The 22,523-nt window shown below is 35.1% G+C and overlaps 1 long non-coding RNA gene across 1 annotated transcript in view; it reads left to right on the top strand.

Annotated features, from left to right (window-relative positions):
* LOC135841273 (uncharacterized) overlaps window positions 1-22,523 on the top strand; it is a 282,388-nt gene that overhangs the window by 245,682 nt on the left and 14,183 nt on the right. The window contains exon 7 of the long non-coding RNA XR_010557871.1: window positions 429-536. This is a non-coding gene — a long non-coding RNA (uncharacterized LOC135841273). The remainder of the gene's footprint in view (window positions 1-428; window positions 537-22,523) is intronic.

Here is a 22,523-nt window from a genome sequence, read left to right as displayed (position 1 = left end):
GCTGGACATAAATTTGTATCGTTCAAATTTAATGTTTGTTTGTTTGCATTGTACGCGAAATGTTGCCCGCAGTGGGGGAGGGGTTGGCCATAAGACGTGTGGGTAGTATATGCTGGTACATGGTACTTGCTGAGCGAATTTGTAGCCGTAAATTTTTTTCTAATAAAACGGTAGGTATATTAAGTAATCCTTCGAAACGTTTTAAATGCTAATGTCGGTTATGGATCAACTATATACTAACGTTACATGATAATCGAGCTCTCTCTGACTCTGTGTGTGTGAAACGTGAACCTGTAGCTGCGAATTTATCACATTTGCGTGGAACAAATTGGCTTGAAATATGTGTATGACTGTATTAACTCTGTTTGAACTGGCAACTGAACGTAATTGATTCGGGGTTTCATTTTTTTTTGCTGTTCTTTTTGCAGAATACCGAATGGCATCAGGTGCTGAGGTGGATTGTTTGGCGTGAAATTGTACGTCATCAAATGGATAGGTGTCTGCTGAAGAAAGATGAATAGAAAACGAGAGAAAAAGTAAGTCTTATTAGGAACAAGCAAAATTACCTGCCCTTCGGGCAGGGAATAGAATTTCATAATGTACGTATTGAAGTAACCTGCAAATTCTTATGAAGATATGTAGTACATTGTATAATAATGGAAGAAAATCTCGCAAAATATCATATTATAGTTACTGAGAAATTATAAAAAATTGATATTGTTTGACATTTTTGTCATTTTTTGGCTACATTTTAAAATTTGTGATTTCATCGTAAGGTCCATTTCTCCTGGACGAATCCCAAATTTGGATGGCATTTTTGAAAATCCAAAGTCCATTGAACCATATCTACCTTCCAACTTCAGTCTATAGTCAAAATTAAAAATTGTGCGATTCGAATCGCAGAAATGAATCGCGAATTAACTTTGAATCGTATTCAGAACAAAAGTGAATCGTTGTACATAGTTAAATCGCAGCATCGCAATTAACTTTTTCTTATAAGTTCACCCATCTTTCCAATCGGTAGGTGCAAGTCATTTTGTAGCCTCCATCGATTTTTAAAAAATGTTCAGATCCTTCAGCAGATTTTTGAAATTTGAAATTCTCACAAAATTTCATCAAATGGATTTAGAAAGCTATGTAAAATTCAATATGCAAACTAATTTCAATACCTTATGAAATCTAGTGCAAGTGCTTCCAACTCGTTTTGAAGCTTATAGTTAATTTTTGATCCTTCAAGGTCGACATACACGAAACTATAGGGGATAAACTTTGATCAGACCTCTCTCCCCAAATTTGTTAAATCTTGAAAATGTTTTGCCAGACTCGACGAAATCGTTAAGTTTTGTGAATTTTTAGTCTTAATAAAGGGATTTATTTACCAGAAAAAAAATGTTTTTTTACTTCTCGAAATACAAAATTTTGAGAGCTTTTGCCCTGATTGGGTCTTTTAGCTTATGGTTTTTAAAACTGAAATTTCTACAAAAAATCACTCAAATTTTTAAATTTTCAAGCCAGAAACTCGAATTTTTCCCAAATCTATTATTTATTCAAATTCAAAATATCACTCAAATTTTTGAATTTTCAAGCCAAAAACTCGAATTTTTCCCAAATCTATTATTTATTCAAATTCAGAAAAATAGATAAATAAATTTCTCACATAGAAATTTTTTTTACAATTCTGAGATCTCACATAGACTTTTTTTTTACAATTCTGAGACCATTTACCCTCACTTTGTTTGGGTCTTTTTGCTTTCGTTTTTTAGAACTGAAATTTCTATTTTCAAGCCAAAAAAATCAAATTCTTCCTATAGCAAAAACATTGTTCTTTCAATTATCAAAATTAGAATGTTCAAATTCAATCTTGCATCTTTTCTGCCATGCATAGTGGTGCATCTATTCATGAGATTAGGGCAAGATTAGCATTTTACCTACATAAAGGCAACTTGGCAATTTTTATCAAGTTTCTTGTATTGAAATTGGTTTTATGCAAGGTGTAAAAATTTTAAGTTGACAATCAAAAAAAAATCTAACCATTTTGGATAGGTATACTTATCACATTTCCCGTTTTTAAACTGATTTTTATGCAAGGAGTAAAAATTCCAAATTGACTAAGTAAAAAAAAATTGAAGTTGAAGAGATATGATTGGTCGATGAGCTCACTCATACTTTTCGAGTTTCTTCAGGAATAGATTCACCTTCGATCTCCTATTCCCTAAGTAAGTACCTATGTTAAAAATTGAAGCTTTGATAATTTTGTAAAATGCTTAGCAAATCAGAAATATTCGACAGCGAAATGAAAGCTCAAAGATATTCGTGACGTCATCAAAACTTTTAAGCTTAATTACAGCTTTTTAAGGCCTCTAATCGCGAAAAAAATTCCAGTACAACCATCTACGCATCACGCTGAACATTTTGAGTATTTTTTCAAAATTTTCCATCCAGCCGTTTTGTAGTGATTGCGTTACAAAGAAAACACCACTTCAATTTATTAAGTAGATATTAATTAGATTAGATGGAACCGTTTGGCATCTTTGGCTGTCATAATAATGGGGCTAAATTAAAGCAATCATTCGGAACTGTTGAGCTTTTTCATAAAGGTACGATTTGAGAAAGGGTCGATGCAAATTGTTTCGAAATTTTCGTCCTGTTTGGCAGAATTTATGGAGCTTTCGAGGAAGCCTCTCGAGGTGTCCGTATCCAATCGGATGAAGACCGAGATTTTTAAAAAGAGCATAGTCATAACCAAAATTTCAGATAAATATTGTCCATTTTCGGTGATTCTGCTGGGGAAAAAAATCAATTCTTTAAAAACCGTGGTGATTTGTCCTGAAACTGACTTCAATTCCTCCGAATGAATTTTCGCCATTTCCAGTCATTCTGAAGCCTCCAGAGTGATTTTCGATTTCCCCAGAATTTTATCATTTCTCCAAAATATTTATTTTATAGGAAAAATGTTCAAAAAATCAAAAATTTTCAAACGAAGGGAAATCGAAAGAGGATCACAAAATATAGATTCCGTACCAGCAAAAATTTCAGGCGTTGAAATTCATTTTTCAATTATTGGAAAAGGCTATAATTATTATAGGTGGATAAGTATGGCGAATTTGCGCCCGAGAGCTTCAGGGTTGATATTTGCATGGAAGGTGGGTACCCTTGAGCACCTTCTGTCACGAAAGTTTCAGACCTCCAGACCCCCCCGTTTTTGAGAAACCCCCCCTTTTATGAAATTACAATAGAAATTTTTTTCTCAGCCCCATGGGAACCGATTTTCTCGATTTTTTGATATGTTGTAAACATTCATAAGAGGTATCCCCACAAAAATTTTCACCCCCCTCCCACCATATTTACCCCCCAAAATGACGTTTTTTAGCTTTATTTGCCCGTTTTAGCAATGATCATGATTCTGCACAAAAATGGGAATAGCATTTTTAAATGTGTTTTCGATCCCTACAAAACATATATTTTTTTCAAAAAAAATTTTTTGGTGGGTCGTGGTCAAAAATTGAAAAAACTAACAGAGGGGGTAAAAATGAATTCTGGTGTAAATTATTGTTTTTGGTAAATGAGGTGTCGTTTCCATATGAATCGAACCCCCTCAACACGATTATGACGTCCAATTTAATGCTACCCTCAACCACACCCCTGCAGTGCCTCTGCCCCCCCTCAATTTTTACTGTTATATTAAAAATTGAGCTATATAATAATATTGGTGTCGTTCTCATATGAATCAAACACCCCGAACACGAATATGACGTCCAATTTAATGCTACCCTCAACCACACCCCTGCAGTGCCCCTGCCCCCACCTCAATTTTTACTATATCAAGAATTGAGCTATTTTCACAATGTTGGTGTCGTTTTCATATGAATCAAACCCTCCGAACACGAAATTTTCCTGACAACAACATGACCTAAATTTTTGGCTTGAGATTCTTTCAAAACGCTTAAAAGTCGTTTTCGTCGTAATTTTTGATTTTTTTGCCAAAATTTCAACCTGTTTTGATAGATTGCATGACACATTTTTTAAAAATTCCGTATTATGACCCTATTTTGGGCGCAAAATTCTTCAAAAACGCTCAAATGTTATTTTTGTTGAAATTTCGTTTTTATGCTGAAATTTCAATTAATTTTGGTGAATTGCATGAAACATTTTTCTCAAATTCCGAAAATTTGACCCAAATTTGGGCTTAAAATTTTTCAAAAACGTTCGAACATCTTTTTCGTTGAAATTTTTTGATTTTCTGTAGGAATTTCAACTTATTTTGATAGATTGCATGACACATTTTCCAAAAACTCCGTAAATTATGACCCTATTTTGGCCACAAAATTCTTCAGAAACGTTAAAATTTCATTTTCGTCGAAAATTTTGAGTTTCTGCTGAAATTTCAGTTAATTCTGATAGATTGCGTGACACCTTATTAGGGATAAAATTTTGGGAAATTTCAAGTTTCAAAAATCTACTGGAGGCTCCAGTAATTTTCAAAAAGTCGCTGGATGAGGCTCCAAAACGACTTGAAATCCACCTGCAGCCGACTTAGTAGCATATTGAAATTAGTTTGCAGAATGAATTTCGGCTTTCAATTTAATGAAATTTTGGGAAATTTCGAGTTTCAAAAATCTGCTAGCGGCTCCAGAACTGCTCGAAACCTTTTCCAGTCGATTTGGCGTGTCGAAAATAGGGTATATCCCCAATTTCAGCTTTCGGTCAATTTGGTAAAATTTTAATTTTTCCCTTCATTTTTGGCCTAAATTTGATTTTCAAAAATTCACCAAAAATCGAAAAATGCACTTTAGCACTTGAAATTTTGACAGGTGATAAATTTTTGCCTGATCTTTTGATCTACCTTTGTACGGTTTAAATAATTTCGTGCAAGTCCTATGTTGGAACGCAAAATCTGTGATTTCGGCTGACCTGTCAATCAAATTGGCCGCCATTTTGTGAGTAGGGCCACTTTTTTTGAGCACAAGGGCTAGAAATGTTCCTTTTAGGAATCCCCCTTTAAGAAAAAAGTTGTCTCGGAGGATCGACGGAGGGGGGGGGGTGCAATAGATCCTTGAGCGGGCTCCCCAAATATATTCATAAATTCCGAAAATCTGACCCAATTTTGGGCTCAAAATTTTTCCAAAACGCTCAAACATAATTTTCGTCGAAATTTTTTATTTTCTTCCAAAATTTCAATCATTTTGATAGATCGTTAGTCATCCTTTTTGAAAATCGTGAAAATCCTGACTTATTTTTAGGCTTAGAATTCTTCAGTGCTCGAAATAAAAAAGTTGTTCTGATAAGAGATATCTGATTTTTTGCTCAAATTTTACCGTCTGAAAAACCTTTTTAAAAAAAACTCAAATATAATTTTCTTTTAAATATTTGGATTTCTCGTGAAATGTTAACCTATCTCTATAGGTCGCAAGGCACTTTTACCATAGAATCCAAAAAAAAAATTCATAACCAAATTTTAAGCTAAAAATTCTTCAAAAATGTTTTTAAAAAAGTTGTTTTTATATAGGTAGGATTTTCTGATTTTCTCCCGAAATTTTGATCTGTTATGAATGTTATGATCGTTTGGATAACCATTGTCTCAAAACTCAAAAAAATCTTGACTCGATCTTGTGCTCAAAACGCTTGAAAATTGCTTTTAAAACAGTTTCTGTAGTAATTTGATTTTCTACTGAAATTGTAACCTGTTTTGATCAGTCACACGATACATTTTCAAAAATCAAAAAAAATCATTTTGATCAATTATACAAGACATTTTTTCAAAAATCCGAAAAAATCACGACCGTGGTCCAGGAATTTTGAGCTCAAAATTCTTCAAAAGTGCTCTAAAAAAGTTTTTATAGAAATTTTTGTTTTTTTGTCAAAATTTTAACCCATTTTGATCAGTCGCATGACTTTTTTTTCAAAAATTCCCCCTCCCCAAATTTGATCGATCGCATTACACCTTTGAAAAAAGTAATAAAAAACAATACTTACACGAAACAGAAAATTATGACCACATTTTGAGCGTTGAATTTTTTTAAAAGTTCTCTGAAAAAGTGTGTGTGGAAGTTTTTGGTTTTCTGACGAAATTTTAGCCCCATTTGATCAGCCGCCTGACTCTTTTTCAGAAAATCAAAGACCATGGACCAATCGCATGACACTTTCACAAAAAACCAAGAAATCACGTCCCAATTTCGGGCTTAACATTCTTCCAAAGTGCTCTAAAAAAAAGTTTTCACCGAAATTTATGTTTTTCTGTCTAAATTTTAACCTATTTTGATCAGTCGCACGACAACTTTTTCAAAAATCCAAAGAAATCGTGATCATGGCCCAATTTTGAGCTATGAAAACATTTTCGTCGAAATGTATGAATTTTTTACGTTGTATTTTTTAAACACCCTGTAGAAATTTTGACGAAAACACAAAAGTGCAAATGGAAAACCAAATGAATGCCTTACTCAACGTCGTCGTATTAACATATCGCGTCATTTGGGCGCTGAAAGCGTTTCATTTTTCTTAGCCGGTACGGCCTGGTGTATTTAAAAAGCAAAAAGAAACCGATTAAAATATCATATATTTTGTCTGGAGTCGTCGACTCTTCGTTTCCAAACCAGGGCCATTGATTAATGTGATTTATGGTTATTTTAACCGCATACAGCCCATATAAACAATTCGAATTGTTTTTTTTTCTCTCTATCTCACGATAACAGAAGAAGCCATTTAGGCGATATTTTACTCCGTACAAATCCGGATTAAACGAAGCCAAAGAAACAAGGGCAACGGCGATGAAAAAAAACCCTTTTTTTCGGAGTTAGTTTTTAGGGAAAAATGTCGCCTGTTTATCTCGAATGAAAAAATGATACGAAGAAAGACAACCGTGACCACGGTTTTCAAACGCTAACGCTTCGACGATGTACGACGATTGTATATTTCCTCCTCAAATATATACGACGATAATTTTTCATCGCTGGTAATAATTTTCTTGTTGGAGTTTTATAGTTACGTCGAGTCGAATTAATTTTCTTTTCTACATTTTTTTTTTGCTCGCGAGCTGTATTTTTAATTACTTACATGTTTTTCTTTTCAACTCATTTTGAAGGTTTCACGTAGTATTTCGACGAGCGGCGATCTCATTTTTTCCCATTATTCTTGCCCCTCGTCCCTCTCAGCGCGATTTTCTTCTCGCCGCACAACAAAAGTAATTCGAAACAAAGAAAATATAAAAAGTACCAAGTTTTAACGTTTAACGTCTGCATGAATGTTTATACTTCTTCGAGCGAATAGCGAATATAGCAAGTATATTTAAGTTACTACTACTACTACTTGCTCGTTCTGTACCAGATATACACAGTATATATACTAAGAGTAAGAAGAAGCAGTTGAAAATTGAAACCGTTTTTCTGTAAATAGAAAACTCCTCGAATGCTTCGCGTCTTTCTACATAGTTGTTTTGTGTGCTGCTTTTTTTGTTGTTTTTGTTTTTTGAACTTTTGAAGAATAGAACGAACGTACCAGAGCAATTTAAACCAGGAAGGGTGGTATTTCTTTTATTCGTGGCGTGGCGTGTGCTGCTGCTGCTGATGATGATGATGGTGCTGTTGAAACGCACAGAAACTGTATAGAGAGTTGAGAGTTTTCGCGTACTAACTAAATTTATTATTAATGTATTTCAATTGGACGATAGCGTATGAATTTTTAATACGAGTTATCTTAATGTACGAGCATTAATGCGAGCCAAACTCAGACTGGGATGCTGAGATGGCGACGAAGTGTACCTGTACCTACATTTCGTCGCACAGACACGCCAGGTAGAGAGGTACAAGTTGGAGCGTCGCATTCGATTACTCATTAATATGATAATTGCACGCGAATTTGTTACTACAATGTAAATTTTTACCGGGTATTTTTTTTCACTTTTTTTTTTGTTGCAAACTCATATAACTGCTGATGGTGATAAACGATGGCTTAATTATGGATTAAAAATCAATAGTAGGTACCTGTTTAAAAAACGAGAATTTGGCTAACGTAAGATTAGGAAAAAACGCAGCGTTAATTTTTTAACCAGCCAGAATCTGATGTTAACGATTTTATAACACGAATGCAATTTACCTACGTGTATCTTGGAATATTTATAATTTTTTTTCACCGTGATTTATTATTTTATTGGCATTATCTTGAAAATAGGAAGATGATTCGCCGGTCAGGTGTGAGGAGAGTGAACGGGACATGTAGACTGCGAGATGATGGTTGTCCGTTTTTTTTTTTAAAGGTTGAACAGAATAGTGAGGGGTGGGGAGGGGAGAAGATGTAGAACGTATGTTTGGACATCGAACTAAGGAATCACTTTTTCCGACTTTTCCTGGTTTTCCAGTCTGATTACCCCAATTTTCTGAACTCTTTTAAACGTCAACTACATATGTGCACTCCAAAAAGGTTAGGAGAGTGGGGTACTGAAATTTTTTAAATCTCGCGAGTATGAACTGGTGATAGATCGGATGAAGAGGACCCAAATACCTTATGGGAAAACATGAAGGCAGAAATCCAAAAGAAACGCGATTTGGTGATCAAGAATAGGAAAAAAGAATGGAAAAAACGTCAACCATGGATGTTGGAAGAAACATTGAAGCTCATAGAAGAACGCAGAAAAGCAAAACTGGAGCCTTGAATAGATGCGTTCAGAGAAATTGCAGGAAAGACAGGGAAGCCTGCCTGAACAGATGTTGTGAGAAAATTCAAGAATATGCTGACCAAAAGAATCAAGCATACTATTTAAGAAGATAAAACATATCACCAGAGATTTTAAACCTCAATCACGTGAAATCACAGCAGAGGATGGTACAGTCTCATGGTACTCAAATAAGATTCTACAGAACTAAAGATTGTGCTCATAGCAAGCTATATCGGAGTGAACCACCGACCCCAAACAACAATGAAGTACCAGGAATTGAAGTAGACAGTGTAGAACAGCCAGAAATCTTACTTGAAGAAGTGAGAGATGCCATCAAGGTGTTGAGAAAACGCAAAGTGCCTGGATGTGATGGTATTGAGACTGAGATACTACAGTCCATAGGTAAGAAAGCAGAGAAGGTGATCTGGAAGATATGCAACAACATATGGCGTAAAAGAGAATGGCCAGAAGATTGGTGCAAATCAGTTGACTGCTACATAAGTGGCAACTAGCAACCAGCAACTGCAGGGTGTCTAACAGGTACTGCAGGTACTGCAAGTACTGTAAAAGTACTGCATTGAAATCCTCGGTACTGCAATGTACAGTAGACTTCCGCTTATCCGGACTAACTGGGGAATTTGGATGTCTGGATAAGCAAAAATCCGGATAATACGGATTAATATGATTTTGGTTGAATTTTTGGCCAAAAATGACTTTTTTTTTATGATAATGGTATTTTTGTAATTTTTAATGAAAAGTGCAAAAAATGAATTTTATTTCTTCACAAAATAGAGAAAAACAAACCAAAAACAAAGATAAACAAATTTTTTGAGTAGAGGAGAAGGTACAAATATGGACCCCCTCTAGCTTTTTGGCTTTAAAGGGTAGAAAAAATTATCAAAATGTTTTTTCGAATATACCATTCAAAAGCCCAAAGACTCTAGTATATTGTGTAAAAAAATTTATTTTTTTTGTTGAAAACTCACAGAGAAATTTGAAATTTAGAAAAGTGACTTAAAATGGTACAAATATGGACTCTGGTACAAATATGGACCACCCTCAAAAAATGAATAAAAAGTTCAGAAAATTGAACAAAAATTTATTTAAAGTTGTTTTTCGATGCTTTGGACTTGTCTTCTTTATTAATAACACTTTTCTCGGTATTCTAAAAACCATTGAATCAAAATTAGATGAAAAAAAAATTAGGGGTCCATATTTACACCCATGCAAAAAATTAGCCAAGTTTATGAAAAATAAAAAATCATGGTTCCATTTTGACACTTTGGACTTGTCTTCTTTGTTAATAACACTTTTCTCGATATTCTAAAAAATATTGAATCAGAATTAGGTAAAAAAATTTAGGGGTCCATATTTATACCCATGCAAAAAAACGGCTCATTTTATGAAAAACGAAAAAAATTATGAAAATCAGTTGAAGTACAGACAAATATGAAAGTATATTTTGAAAGTACACATTGTAAGCTACTTACTTCGCTAATAATTTTTTTTCCAAACTTTATTTGAAGTTGATGAATTACTGAATGAAAAACTTGTAAAATTTTCCATTGGCAAGAAAAAATGCGCAAAAAAAACAGTTGCTGATGAGAGACACCCAAGTTTTCATGGATCCGAAATAAGTACATGAATCATCAATACTACACTACTAGTATAATTTTTAGTACCCAGCATGACCGTAGAGCTAGTGGTTGTACACTAAACCATGGGGGGTCCATATTTGTACCAGGGTCCATAATTGTACCTTCTCCTCTATGTACTTGTATGTAATTCATGTATACTTGTCCGGATAATACGGATTTTGTCCGGATAATCAAAAAGTCCAGATAATAAGGAGAATTTCTTTTCGTCCGGATAATACAGCTGTCCAGATAAGCGGAAGTCTACTGTACTGCATTTTGCCTGAAAAGTACTGTATTTTTTCTCAGAATCATTGATTTAAAATTTTTTAAAAACCTCAAAATGAATTAATTGGTGAAAATTAAAAAAAAAATGTCCATTTTGTACCTCAAAAGATTGCAACACTTGTTAAATTAATACTTGTAAAAATTTTATTAGAGTGTTTTATCGACTAATTCCAACCGGTTCAAAAATATTTTTTTTCATGGGGGGGGAGGGGGTGAGCTGGATAAAAAAAATGAGGTAATGCAAAAGGTACTGTAAAAGTACTGCATTTCTTCTGAGAAATTTTGTTAGACACCCTGAACTGGCAACTTGGCAACCAAATCAAAAAATACTTGGCAACCAAATAAAAAAATTTTGATTTGGTTGCCAATTCCAGCCAATAACCGAGCAACTTCTTATCATTTTCGTTCCACTGTCGCAAAGTTGCTAGTTGCTGGTTGCCAGTTGCCATTTATGTAGCAGTGCACTCAGTGTTAATTCCGCTACACAAGAAAGGTGATACAAAAAATTCCACAATAACCCTGATTCCACGTGCCAGTAAAGAGATGCTCTGAATAATCAACAACAGAATCAAGGCATACTTGCATAGGCAGATCCCACTTGAACAGGCAGTTTTTATGCCTGGAAGAGGTACAAGAGAATAGATCTTGAACATCAGACAAATAATGGAAAAGTTCTGTGAATTCAACATCCCAGTGGTACTATGCTTTGTTGATTATGCAAAGGCCTTTGACTATGTCAATCTTTGACTATGTAATACTGGACTGCTAGCCCAATGTAAAAGTGATGGGCCCAACATGTCCGTTCTATAAGGCTCTGTTCGCACCCGCTCTCATCACACTTCAGTGGAATTTGTCCTAGTTGCTTACACTCACTCGGGTGATTCCACTGAAGTGCGGTAAGGGAGGGTGCGAACACAGCCTTATAACGCCATATAAACGCCATCTATGTTCGCCTCATGGCATTATCAAATTCACATGTTATTTAACAAGGTGCTAGCAGTCCAGTATTATATAGTCAAAGGTGTCAATTGGACAAAGCTATATGAGATACTACATGAGATGAGAGTTCCACAGCACCTAATTGAGCTGATCAAATCGCTGTATGACAAGAATGCCATGATGGTGAGAGTAGGCGGAGAAGAGTCAACCCCGTTTCAGTCAGAACGAGGAGTAAGGCAGGGCTGCATACTTTCTCCTCTGCTGTTCAACATCTATGGCGAGTACATCATGCGAAAAGCCTTGGAGAACTGGGAAGGCGGCATCAAGATAGGAGGAAGAAGAATCTCCAATCTCCATTACGCTGATGATACCACCTTAATAGCTGCAAGTGAAGAAGAACTGGCAGAACTGATCAAGCGGGTCAGGATGGTCAGTGAGGACATGGGACTCCTCGTAAATGTAGGGAAAACTAAGGTCATGGTAGTTGATAGAGCTGGACACTTACAGAATTTGAAGCCTTGAATGAATTCGAAAAAGTGAACTCATTTATTTACTTGGGTTCACTTGTGGATGCTGATGGAGGATCAGCCAAAGAAATTAGAAGAATAATAGCTCTTGGGAAAGCAGCGATGTCTCAGTTGAGAAAAGTCACCACAGACTGGAAAATCTCCATAAAAACAAGGAAGAGACTAATCAGTACACTAGTTTTTCCAGAAAATTGAATTGAAAATTTTAAAAATGAAACCAATCGAAAATGTAGGCTAATCAAAACCTGAGAATGGAATAAAAAACTGTAAGGTACTTGAACTTGAATAAAATCAAAATCATTTGTAAATCCAAAATTGAAAATGGAAATATTTAGAATTAAATTTGAAAGTTAAAAGTTGAAAATTCAAAACAGAAATCCAAATTGAAAATCCTCAAAATGAAACCGACATCAATTAAGTGGCCTACACAGAAATTTGAAACCTCTAAAAATGCAATCAAAAATTCGGCGAATAAAAGCAAAAGACATTTAAAATTTGAAAAATCAAATGAAAAACTCTCAGTTAAAATTATACCTAATCAAATTAGAAACTGAAAATAATGTCGAAAAGTTGGAAAATATAGTCGAAAACATGAGAGAAAAGAATAGAGAACACTAAAAAGAGAATCTAAAACTTACGTTGGAATAAACGTAAGTCATATTCTTATGTCTAAAAACCTACATTTTTGGCGTATTTTTGAAGGAAAAGACATTTCAAATCTTGAAAATAATGACATTTTTGAACTTCGCTGGATCCAAATTTTGAAAATCGGGGCGAAAGTACATCTCAGTCTGCATGCACTATGTATAAAAATCTGAGTTTCATGTACATACCTAATTTAAGGCCAAAAAGTTCGAAGATATTGAAAAATTGAAATATTTTTTTTTAAACGTTGTATAAGCTAAAGCAAAAATGACGATTGTTTTTAACGAATGAATTCGAAACAATTATGAAGAACTCAACGAAGAATTAATTAAAAGGAAATCGAAATGAAAATCGAGAAAATCCAACTCTATACGTATAGATATACCTAACTTTATTCAGGGCAAATTGCTTCAACTATACCAAATTACGCTGCAAACAACTTATTTACGAGTAAGTAAGGCAAGTAGTGTATAGATCGACGACCGACGACGACGTGCAAAGTACTCGTAAAATGTACCTATTCATCGGCGATAACGTTTTCATCGAACCAAAGAAATGCAACAAAAAAAGTGGAAACGGAACGCTGCTGGCGGTTATAAAACGAGGAGGCGTATTAAAGACTTGGAGTGGAATTTTCCCTCATATTTTCATTAGAAATTGCAACAACGACGACGACGACGACGACGACGAGCGACGCGACGGGGCAGAGATAACTGCACAAGTTGCAACTATGAATCTGGATTGAATTTACTTTTGGGATTTTTTTTCACAATAATATCCGTATACTTGGAAAGTCTCATCTTTGGTTTCCATTTTACACTCGCCTCAAGCAGCCGTATAGCTTTCACATTGCCATATTATAAACTACTACACGAATCGAAAACCGAGAAGTAATTATAAGGAAATGTCGCTTTGCGAGTTCTTTTCAACATTTTTGTTTCGTGTTATTCGCGAGTTGAGTTGTGTTGTGTATTACTCGTCGAGATACTCGTACTCGTATACACTTTGTATATGTATACCTACCTACACATAAAAGGAGAGACAAGAAAGAAATATGAAAAGTACGAGAAACGACAGTTAATTAGCGCACTTTTTTTTTTTTAGAAACGTAAAAAAATGCAAAAGAAAAAGATAACAAGCAGTAAAATTTTCAAAAAGTGCATTTCATAATGCGGAGCGAAGTTGACTCGAATGCAGTGGTTCGAAAACGTAGGTACGAGTAGATGAAGGGTTTTTTACGTGCCAATTTACTCGCTAGCTGTTCTTTGAATTTGAAATAATTTTTCGCCTGTTTAATTTACTTTCGTCGTGTACGGTTTTAGCATCGCGTGATAGAGATAATTGAGGCGAAAATTTTTAAATCGAATTTAATACGAGGGATGGTTTTAATTTTCAATTTTTTTATACCTGGGTTTCTTCGTGTCACGTGTTTTCATTATGTACCTTACCTACTTACCTATTTGTATAATAATGAATAGAAAACATATTGTAGATATCAAAATATTGTGCTGAAGATCGATATTTAGGGACGTATGTATATTTAATATTCATCATGCTATGCGAAGGAGGGGGATTATTTTTGTATTGCCGCATGAATCAGAAGAAATTAATATCACATTTGGTCAATGCATGTTACAGCAGAATCCCGAGTGAGTTCAATGAACCTTTTTACATTCGTGTAATTCAAGTTGCTGACTTCATTTTTAAAAGGCGATGGACAATAAATGAAACCGAAACAACGCGATTAAATTGATCGAGTTTATTGATTAAATAATAATTCGCAGACGATCAAAAATTATCGAAAAATTTACTAGAGTAGATTAGGTATCTGATAGGTAATGAGCAAATTGGATGAAGGTTTCTAAACAGGTAAGTAATTTTAGTGTTTGATCAGGTTTTTTTTTGTATAATTTTCCCCAATCCGCACCAGGCGGTGGGGGTATTTTATTAATAAAGAAAGAAACAATCTTAGACTAAGGGTTACTAGAATTAACATATGTCTCTAAATATAATTATAGCTTCACCCCAAGTCTAAGCTGGTAGGGAGAGGTGAGACGGATTGTCCACCGCGATCCAAACCCCTAGGTAGTTGCCTAAGGCCCAGTTGTCACTTCCCAGGTTTTGTTTCCACACGTACCTGTTCTGATCACGACTGAGACCCCAACCTATTTCAGGGTGAAGTTTGAAGGGGGAGTGATTTCACCTAGGGGTGATCCCAACAAGTCGGGTCCCCTAGTTATTGCCACAAGGTTTATTTGCACTTTTGTGGGGCAGTTGGTGCACTTGCTTAGGGCTTGTCTCACCAACTGCCCACAAGAGAAGATTGTTTTCTATATTATAAGTTTAGTATTATTACAAGTATAGATAAATATTATAGTAAATTTTAGGATTATCTCAAGATCCAGGTAAGTTTAGTCCTGAGTATTTCATGTCTTGAATTTGGCTTCAGGCATAATTATATTTACAGATGACAATATTGGTTTTTGACTTCTTTTTCAGGTAGTCATGCTAACATGTTCAGTGGGGGGTTGCAAACTCTTAGAATCACTGTAAGGCCCTTGAAGCACTCTAGGAGCGCTCTCTTGACTAATTTCCAATCAAGTTGGTCCAAACCACACCCTAATCTCAGTACTGCAATTTTAATTATGTTTAGGTCTACACATTTTGCCAGAGCTTTTCATTGTTCGAATGTTTGTACTAAGTCTTCTATTGTCAGTTTGTCCTTGCCTATTTCTTTGGTTACTGCATATAGAACGTAGTTCCCTTTGTTGCTGTATATCTCCACCACATCTTCCACTTTGGCACCCCTTGACTTTAGAGTGTCAACATTGCCAAAAGCTCGCCTAAATAAGAACGCAATGCCCTTACTCATCATCTTGAAGTCCCACCTAACACAATGCGCCAAGGCATACTCTGGGAATTGCAGCATTAGGTTGTCTTCTAGTTCTTCTATTGGAAATACTCCATTTGATCTGACTAATATACGTTCCCAGTTGTTCATCTGGATCTGCGCCTCGCGTTTTTTTTTTGATATGTTCAAGTGAAGGGCGGTTATCCAAAAGAGGAGAAGTCAATTTTTTTGAAAATTGACTTTTTCACGCCATTGTGTTCGGGGAATATATATTGGCACAACAGAAAAAGTGATTCGAACGACAGGACATTTAAATGACAAAATAAGGCATTCTAACAACAATTTTCAACAACAGTCCAGCACGACAACTTGAGTGATACGAACGACAATTTGATTTCATACAAACGATGAAAGAAATGTAATCCACATCCAAATAAATTACTCCCCGCCAAAAAAAGAATTGCCCGGAAAAATAAATTATTCCCCGCCAAAAAAAACAAAATGCCCGGCAAAATAAATTACTTCCCGCCAAAAAATTTTTTTTAGAGAAATAACTCATTTTATGATTATGCAAAAAGTTCATTTTTGAGTTTCTTGATTTCATATGGCTGAACTAATTGCAGAGCAAGGTCAAAAAAATTATATATTTTGAGTAATAAACCTCAAATAAAAACATTATTTTCTCTTTCTTCAATTAGATACTGAAATTTTTCTCAATTTCTTCATATTAAACAATTTTTTAACTTCAAAATCACTGTGGAGGAAGGAGAACTGTCTCCTGCCTCTTGCTCAGTTCAGCTCAGACTTTAATTCGTTGGGAGATGTTCCAATTTTTTATTTGGGTTTGCTGCCTGGTGATCCGCATAAGTCGAGCAAAGAAAAGAGTTTGTACGTCAATTTGTTTCTGCCCCTACATATGCACATTCGTCTCAAGCTCATTGAAGTTCCTGCTGAAGGGAAGTCAATTCCTTTGGGACAGAAGCGGAAGAGAGGCAGATCCTCAAAAGTCCATAAAGCACTACTTGTACCATGATACGTACTAGATAAACTATGTTTTTTTTTAATTTTCGTGCTTTTTATCCATTTTTGGATGTGCAATTTGTATTTTTTATGTCGATATCGTTCACTATTTTATTATTCTTTGCCGTACACAATTTGTCGTTAAATGTATTACGTATATGGATGTGCATTAAATTATTCTGTCAGGCAATACCTTATATCGTCGTTGACATTCATTTACTGTCGTTCAAAAAATTTTTTCGTCATGAAATAATTCTTTTCCCATGCAATGCCTTTTTCTGTCGTTAAAATGTCCTTTTTTCGTCGTTAAAAAGCCTTTTTCTGTCATGCCGATAAATCACACCAATTGTGTTCTGTAGGTTGTATCTCACCTATTTATTGCTCAACCTACCCAAAATACCTATTTATTTACTCGCAATCCAGCTTTTCAGTAAGTTGCAGATCGCAATCGTTTTTCCAAAATGCGATAAGTCACAATTTATCCAGTGAACCTGTGAATTCGGTGTTAAAAATATGGGTTAAATTTTTTGTACCTATGTACTGTAATACTTTGTGTTCGTTGAAGTAGAGCTGTGAAAATTGTTTTTTTTTTCAATACTTAGATAGTACTGTAATATCGTCGTCGTAGTGGTTCCTTATCCTTTACAGGACATTGGAAATCGCATTTTTGTGGTACCCTATCAGGGTGAGGCGTATGCCTATTGCCACTGTGATTATTCTAGGGAATCGCGTTGTTTCGAGCTTCCACTAGTAGTTTCCCATTGCTTTCTAGTGACATCTACACAAGCACCTTGGAGCTAGCCGGGTAGTTTAGAGACCCTGAGCTCCTCAGTGTTGACCTCTATAGACGCTCGAACCAGTTTCAGCTTTTTGATTCTGCTAACAGATGGCGTGCATTATCTGTTAGCTCGGCTAAACTGGTAGTCCCACGGTACTTGGTGTGTAATGTTGATAATTGCACGAAAGATTTTTTTAATTACACGCTCAAGCTTGCCTCTGTAGCTGGGTTTGAACCGGGTACCTCGTGAACGGAGGTCCGCAGCTCTACCTACTACGCCACCGAGGGACTTACTGTAATATAGGTACATACTTTTTGTTTCTATTTGATTGCCAAAATGGACAATTTTTGTTAAAAATACAGGTTAAATTTTTTGTAATCGATTTTTTTTGGTCTTCTACTTTTGTATCGTGATTTACAGTTGACTTACTTCGATTTGCACCACTGGTTTTATCATATAAATGAAAAACTGGTCAGTTTGCCGGTGTGCAGTTCACTGATGCTTAGGTACTCCCTGTGTGGAAGCAGGGAGGAGACAGAAGCTGGCCCCACTGGGTGGTAGAATCTCTCCTTTATGGCTCTGAGCACAAGATATTTTATCGAGTTGGTGTGTATGTGGTTTATAAAGATCAGGCTGTAGGGGTATCCCAGATTGTTGGATACAACTAGGTGGTCCATGGCCCTATCAACTATCCTACACACCACATCTTGGTATTCGATATTGGTGAAGTACTTCCCCAGAATGGACTGGGGCCACTAGAAGTCTTGAGTTGATATCTTCTAACGTGTGGCTGTTCTCATTCTGTCCTGGTGGTATGACCCTTGTTCCAGACACCTGCCCCCAGGGGGAGCACTCTTCAGCTTCCAGTTTTTCTCCAATCACCGATCGCGAAGCCTCACGCTTTTCAGCACTACTCAACACGTCAGTCATCGTGGCGCCTTCCACTTCCAAACTGGTTTTTGCCTGAGATGCCACTTTGAAATTCTCTGATCCTAAAAGAAATTTTGTTTTTAGCTTTGAAAACCCCTTTGGACTTGAGTGAGAAAACTTTCCCAACATCTCAAAATGTGCTATTAAGTATGGTACAAGAAAAAACTTTAGGAATCTTCTTCTGAGGGTCTATTCCAATTCAGGACCACTTTTGACATATGTGTGAAAAAGAGTAGGTATGTATTTTTTCGGGCTTTAATTTTTTTCAAACAATGTCCTAAAATCTTGAAATGTGCAATTGGTCAGTTCCAATTCTGGAAACCTTCTTTAAAATGCTGTTCAAACTACTGACACTGTTGAAGATCACTTTTAATATAAGCAAAAAGAAATGTATTTTTTTAAAGCTTCCTTTACCTATAGTGGCAATAAGCTGGCAATAGACAATTTCTACAGAAAATTTTGGAATTTTTTCAAACTAAATTTTATGCACTTTTGAACCTCTAAACTTGTAAAATAATAACATTTTTTATAAGTTGATGACTTTTTCTACTCGTACTTTATCGCCCTCAACTAACATTTCCTTTATATTTATCAACGACTCCATTTCAGTTAAAATTACTTATTTTTTAAAAACAAAACAGACCGCAATTGTTTCTAAAAAATTTGGTAAATCTAGTTAAAAATTTATACTTTCGCATAAAACATCGAAAAAATGCATTTAAACGCAGCTTTCTATCACCTCGCATATCTAATATATTTCGCCCTTCCGATGAAATCTAACCCGTGACATTAATAAATTACTCTAGCTTTTTAAATTTATCTCTTTTCTCCTTGTGATGCAGTTTTCGTCACGAATAAAAACTTGAAGCACGATGTTAATTTAGAATGATATGGTATATCTGATTGAAATACAATCATTTTACACCTAAATTAAAACCAGTTGTTACGATTAGGTATTGTAACGTGTGTAGCCTGAATGGCATTTGAGAAATGTCGCTCTGGGGTACTAGAGTTACTTTATATGCAATCGATATAATTAACTCATTAACCTCGGCACATTTCCGGATTTACTAGTTTATGTTCGACAATGTGGAAATTCGTTTTTGATGTTTTTTTAAAATCACGACGATGATAAAAGTTCGTAAGCCATTTTCTAAAAAAAACAAACGGCCGAACACAAATGTAGGCTTATTTTCTCTTTACTTACTTGCATCTTTTATTAATGATCAAATCTTATTTTTTCGATAGAAATTAATCGTACCTCATTATCGACGATTAGAAACTTAAATCTAAAGCGTGATATTTCCGCGTGGATGCGGATGGTAACCGATTTACCTAAATTAATCGATAAAAGCCAAAAAATCAACATTCCAGTATGTGTGAGGGAGGGAGTAAGTAGAAAAAGACCATAATCGGCACGCAACACATTCCAAGTTGAGAAAGTTTAAATTTTTCCACAGTTTTCAAAAATGTTGCAATTTTTTGGATTCGATTTACTTACTTGAATTTTCTCCCCTATGAATAATTGGGTATCTACCTACTGCTGCTGATGAGTTGGCTAATTCTAATTCATTGACCGGAATTAAGTAGGCAACTAAGTAATTAATGAACTATATGAGAAATGGAAGCGATAGAATTTTATCATTGTGACCCCACACACTAACTACCTGAAGTAGATGACCCATCCTTGGTTTTAGTTCGATTTCATTCTATAACTTTTACAACAAAATCAACCAACCCACACCATATAGGAGAAAATATTTCCCTCGATTTCACTTATAACCAGGCAAGTAAGTAACATACGAGTTTGAACCTTATTGTGCAATAGACAGCACCTTGCAGCACCATGTAGGTATTTCCATATCTAAAAATAGTCAACACTCAACTTGATGGCGATTTCGTAAGTCACGAAATAGTACAATGCAACTTTTCCTCGCAGGATCTACGCCCAATAAGCTCGTTACTGGAGAAATACCGCCCTTGGGAAAATAATAATTATAATTTGTTATAAATCTCCGAAGAGTTGAGGGACCTCTGTCACGATTCAATTGGATTAAGAAATGAAAGGAGGTAAATCGCAATGCATTTTGAACTTTGGTATAGGCCTAGTACGCGGTGTTCATACGCAGTCAACGACCTAGTGGACTACAAGCGTCCGCCTACTTTCTTTTGGGTATGAAAAACTCATTCTTGGGGCGAGTGTTTTTTAGGAAATGGGAAAGAAATCGTACCTTTGGCTAACGGAAATAGACATGTTTATTATAATGAGAAAATATCGTTAGGTGACCAGTGATAAATGTACCCATAAAGTATTGCAACAGCTTTATTCATTTCGTACGTAGGCAATAGGCCTATAATAGCGAGCGCACAACTCGATCGAGCTTTATGTAGTCATTTCTCATCTGCTTCGGCAGCCTCAGGAGTTTCGCAATTCTTCAAGCTCTCTCTCTCTTTCTCTCTTGATCGAATGAGCAAACGGCTCGTTTACGAATACAAGTTAAGTTTGTAGGTATTCAGCCGAGCTGGGAAGATTGAAAATAACGAAAAATGTATTCTGATGTTTATACGTTCATCATCTCCAAAAAATCAGGATGAACTCGATACTCGATTGAATGCAAAGTTCTCACTTAAAAAATTAGGCAGTTTTTTCGTTTGCGAATGGGTCACTTTGTTTGCGAGTTGATCGCTTCATTTTCAAGTTGATTTAAAAACTACATAGGTACTAAACTTTTCAGCAAAATTGATTCAAAGTCACAACAAAAAAAATATATACGAGTATGTATGTGAATTGTGAAATTACTTCAAAAAATTAATTCAAAATATGTAACTGAAAATATTCATACATAATATCCCCTCCTCCGGCTAGGAGAAAATGATTTGAATTCTGCACTACAAAAACTAGTTTGAAATTGGTACAAAAACATTCACCTAACACAAAAAAAATTCATTCCAATGTACCACACAGAAATTCTTCAATGAACTGGAAATAAAATTCAATAGTTGCCCACTCCATGATTTTTTTTTTTCAAAAATCACCACAAAAAATCATTTAAAGTGACTGTACACGGTGTTGGAAAAAAACGTTTTTTTTTAAAAAAAGGCAAAACAAACGGTTTTTTCTGTTTAAAACGTTTTTTTCGTTTTAAAACAGAGTTTTAAACTGCTGGATTCTCATTTGTTTTAAACGTGTCTTAAACGTGTTTAAAATGTGTTTTAAAGACGTTTTTAACACAAATTCATTTGCTTTTGATTCAGTTTTTCAAATATACGTTATCCAGTCATCAACTTTTAAGATGTGACATTATAAAATTGCTATATTGAAATCAAAACACAAAATTTGCCTTTAAAAAAAAAGTATAGGAAGAAGAATGAAAATCTAAAAATTCAGTTCCTTCAATTTCACAACTTTTTCAACGAGAAAATTGAAAAAAAAAACGTGTTTTTTTTAGGAAATCAGAGTTGAAAAAAAACTTGTTTGAAACAAAAAAAACCATTTTAAACAGAAGTTTGTTTTTAACACTGTCTGTTTTTTTCTCGACATTTAAAACACTGTTTTAAACGTTTTAAACATACGGTACTGTTTTAAACGTTTTAAACATACGGTACTGTTTTAAACTGACAACACTGACTGTACAGCAAAGCCAGTGCTGCGGAGCGAAATGACTTCGGCTTCGGCTTCCAAAATTAATTTGTTTCTCGCTCTGGTTAAGCCCCCACAGAACCCCCCTCCCCATCCCGGGAAAAATGGATTAGATCTAACTAGATAGAGAAAATGTCTCTATCTAGATAGATCTAACTGTATATAATCTGATCTAATTATATCCAGTTAGATCTATTTAGATACAGAGTGCCCAGAAATATCGAGTACCCCTAAGAAAGTTTTTCATTCAAAATATAGGTTGGCAACGTGAAATAGATGCATATGATTGGTGGAATGTTATCTCTCCAGTCCAACAACCAATCATGTGCTATCATTATTATCATTCACTGTGACCAACCGAAGTATTTTAGTAGAAAACTTTTTAGGGGTACTCGATATTTCTGGGCACCCTGTAGAGACATTTTCTCTATCTAGTTAGATCTAACCATTTTATTGATCAATGTTCAGTTTTGTTCCTTTGCATAGAAGTGTTTTTGTCCAATTTGGATCCTTGGCCTTTAACAGAAGTATTTTACTCGATCAATTTTACTGTAGATGGAACCATAAAAAGTTAATTTGGAGGTTTGAGCCTTGAATTCTATGTAGGATTCTGCTCAAGACTT

Source organism: Planococcus citri, chromosome 3 (assembly GCF_950023065.1).
Source record: "Planococcus citri chromosome 3, ihPlaCitr1.1, whole genome shotgun sequence".
NCBI classification, from domain to species: Eukaryota; Metazoa; Arthropoda; class Insecta; order Hemiptera; family Pseudococcidae; genus Planococcus; species Planococcus citri.
Note: the sequence above shows the minus strand (reverse complement) of the source record. Positions and strands in the feature narration are given on the sequence as shown.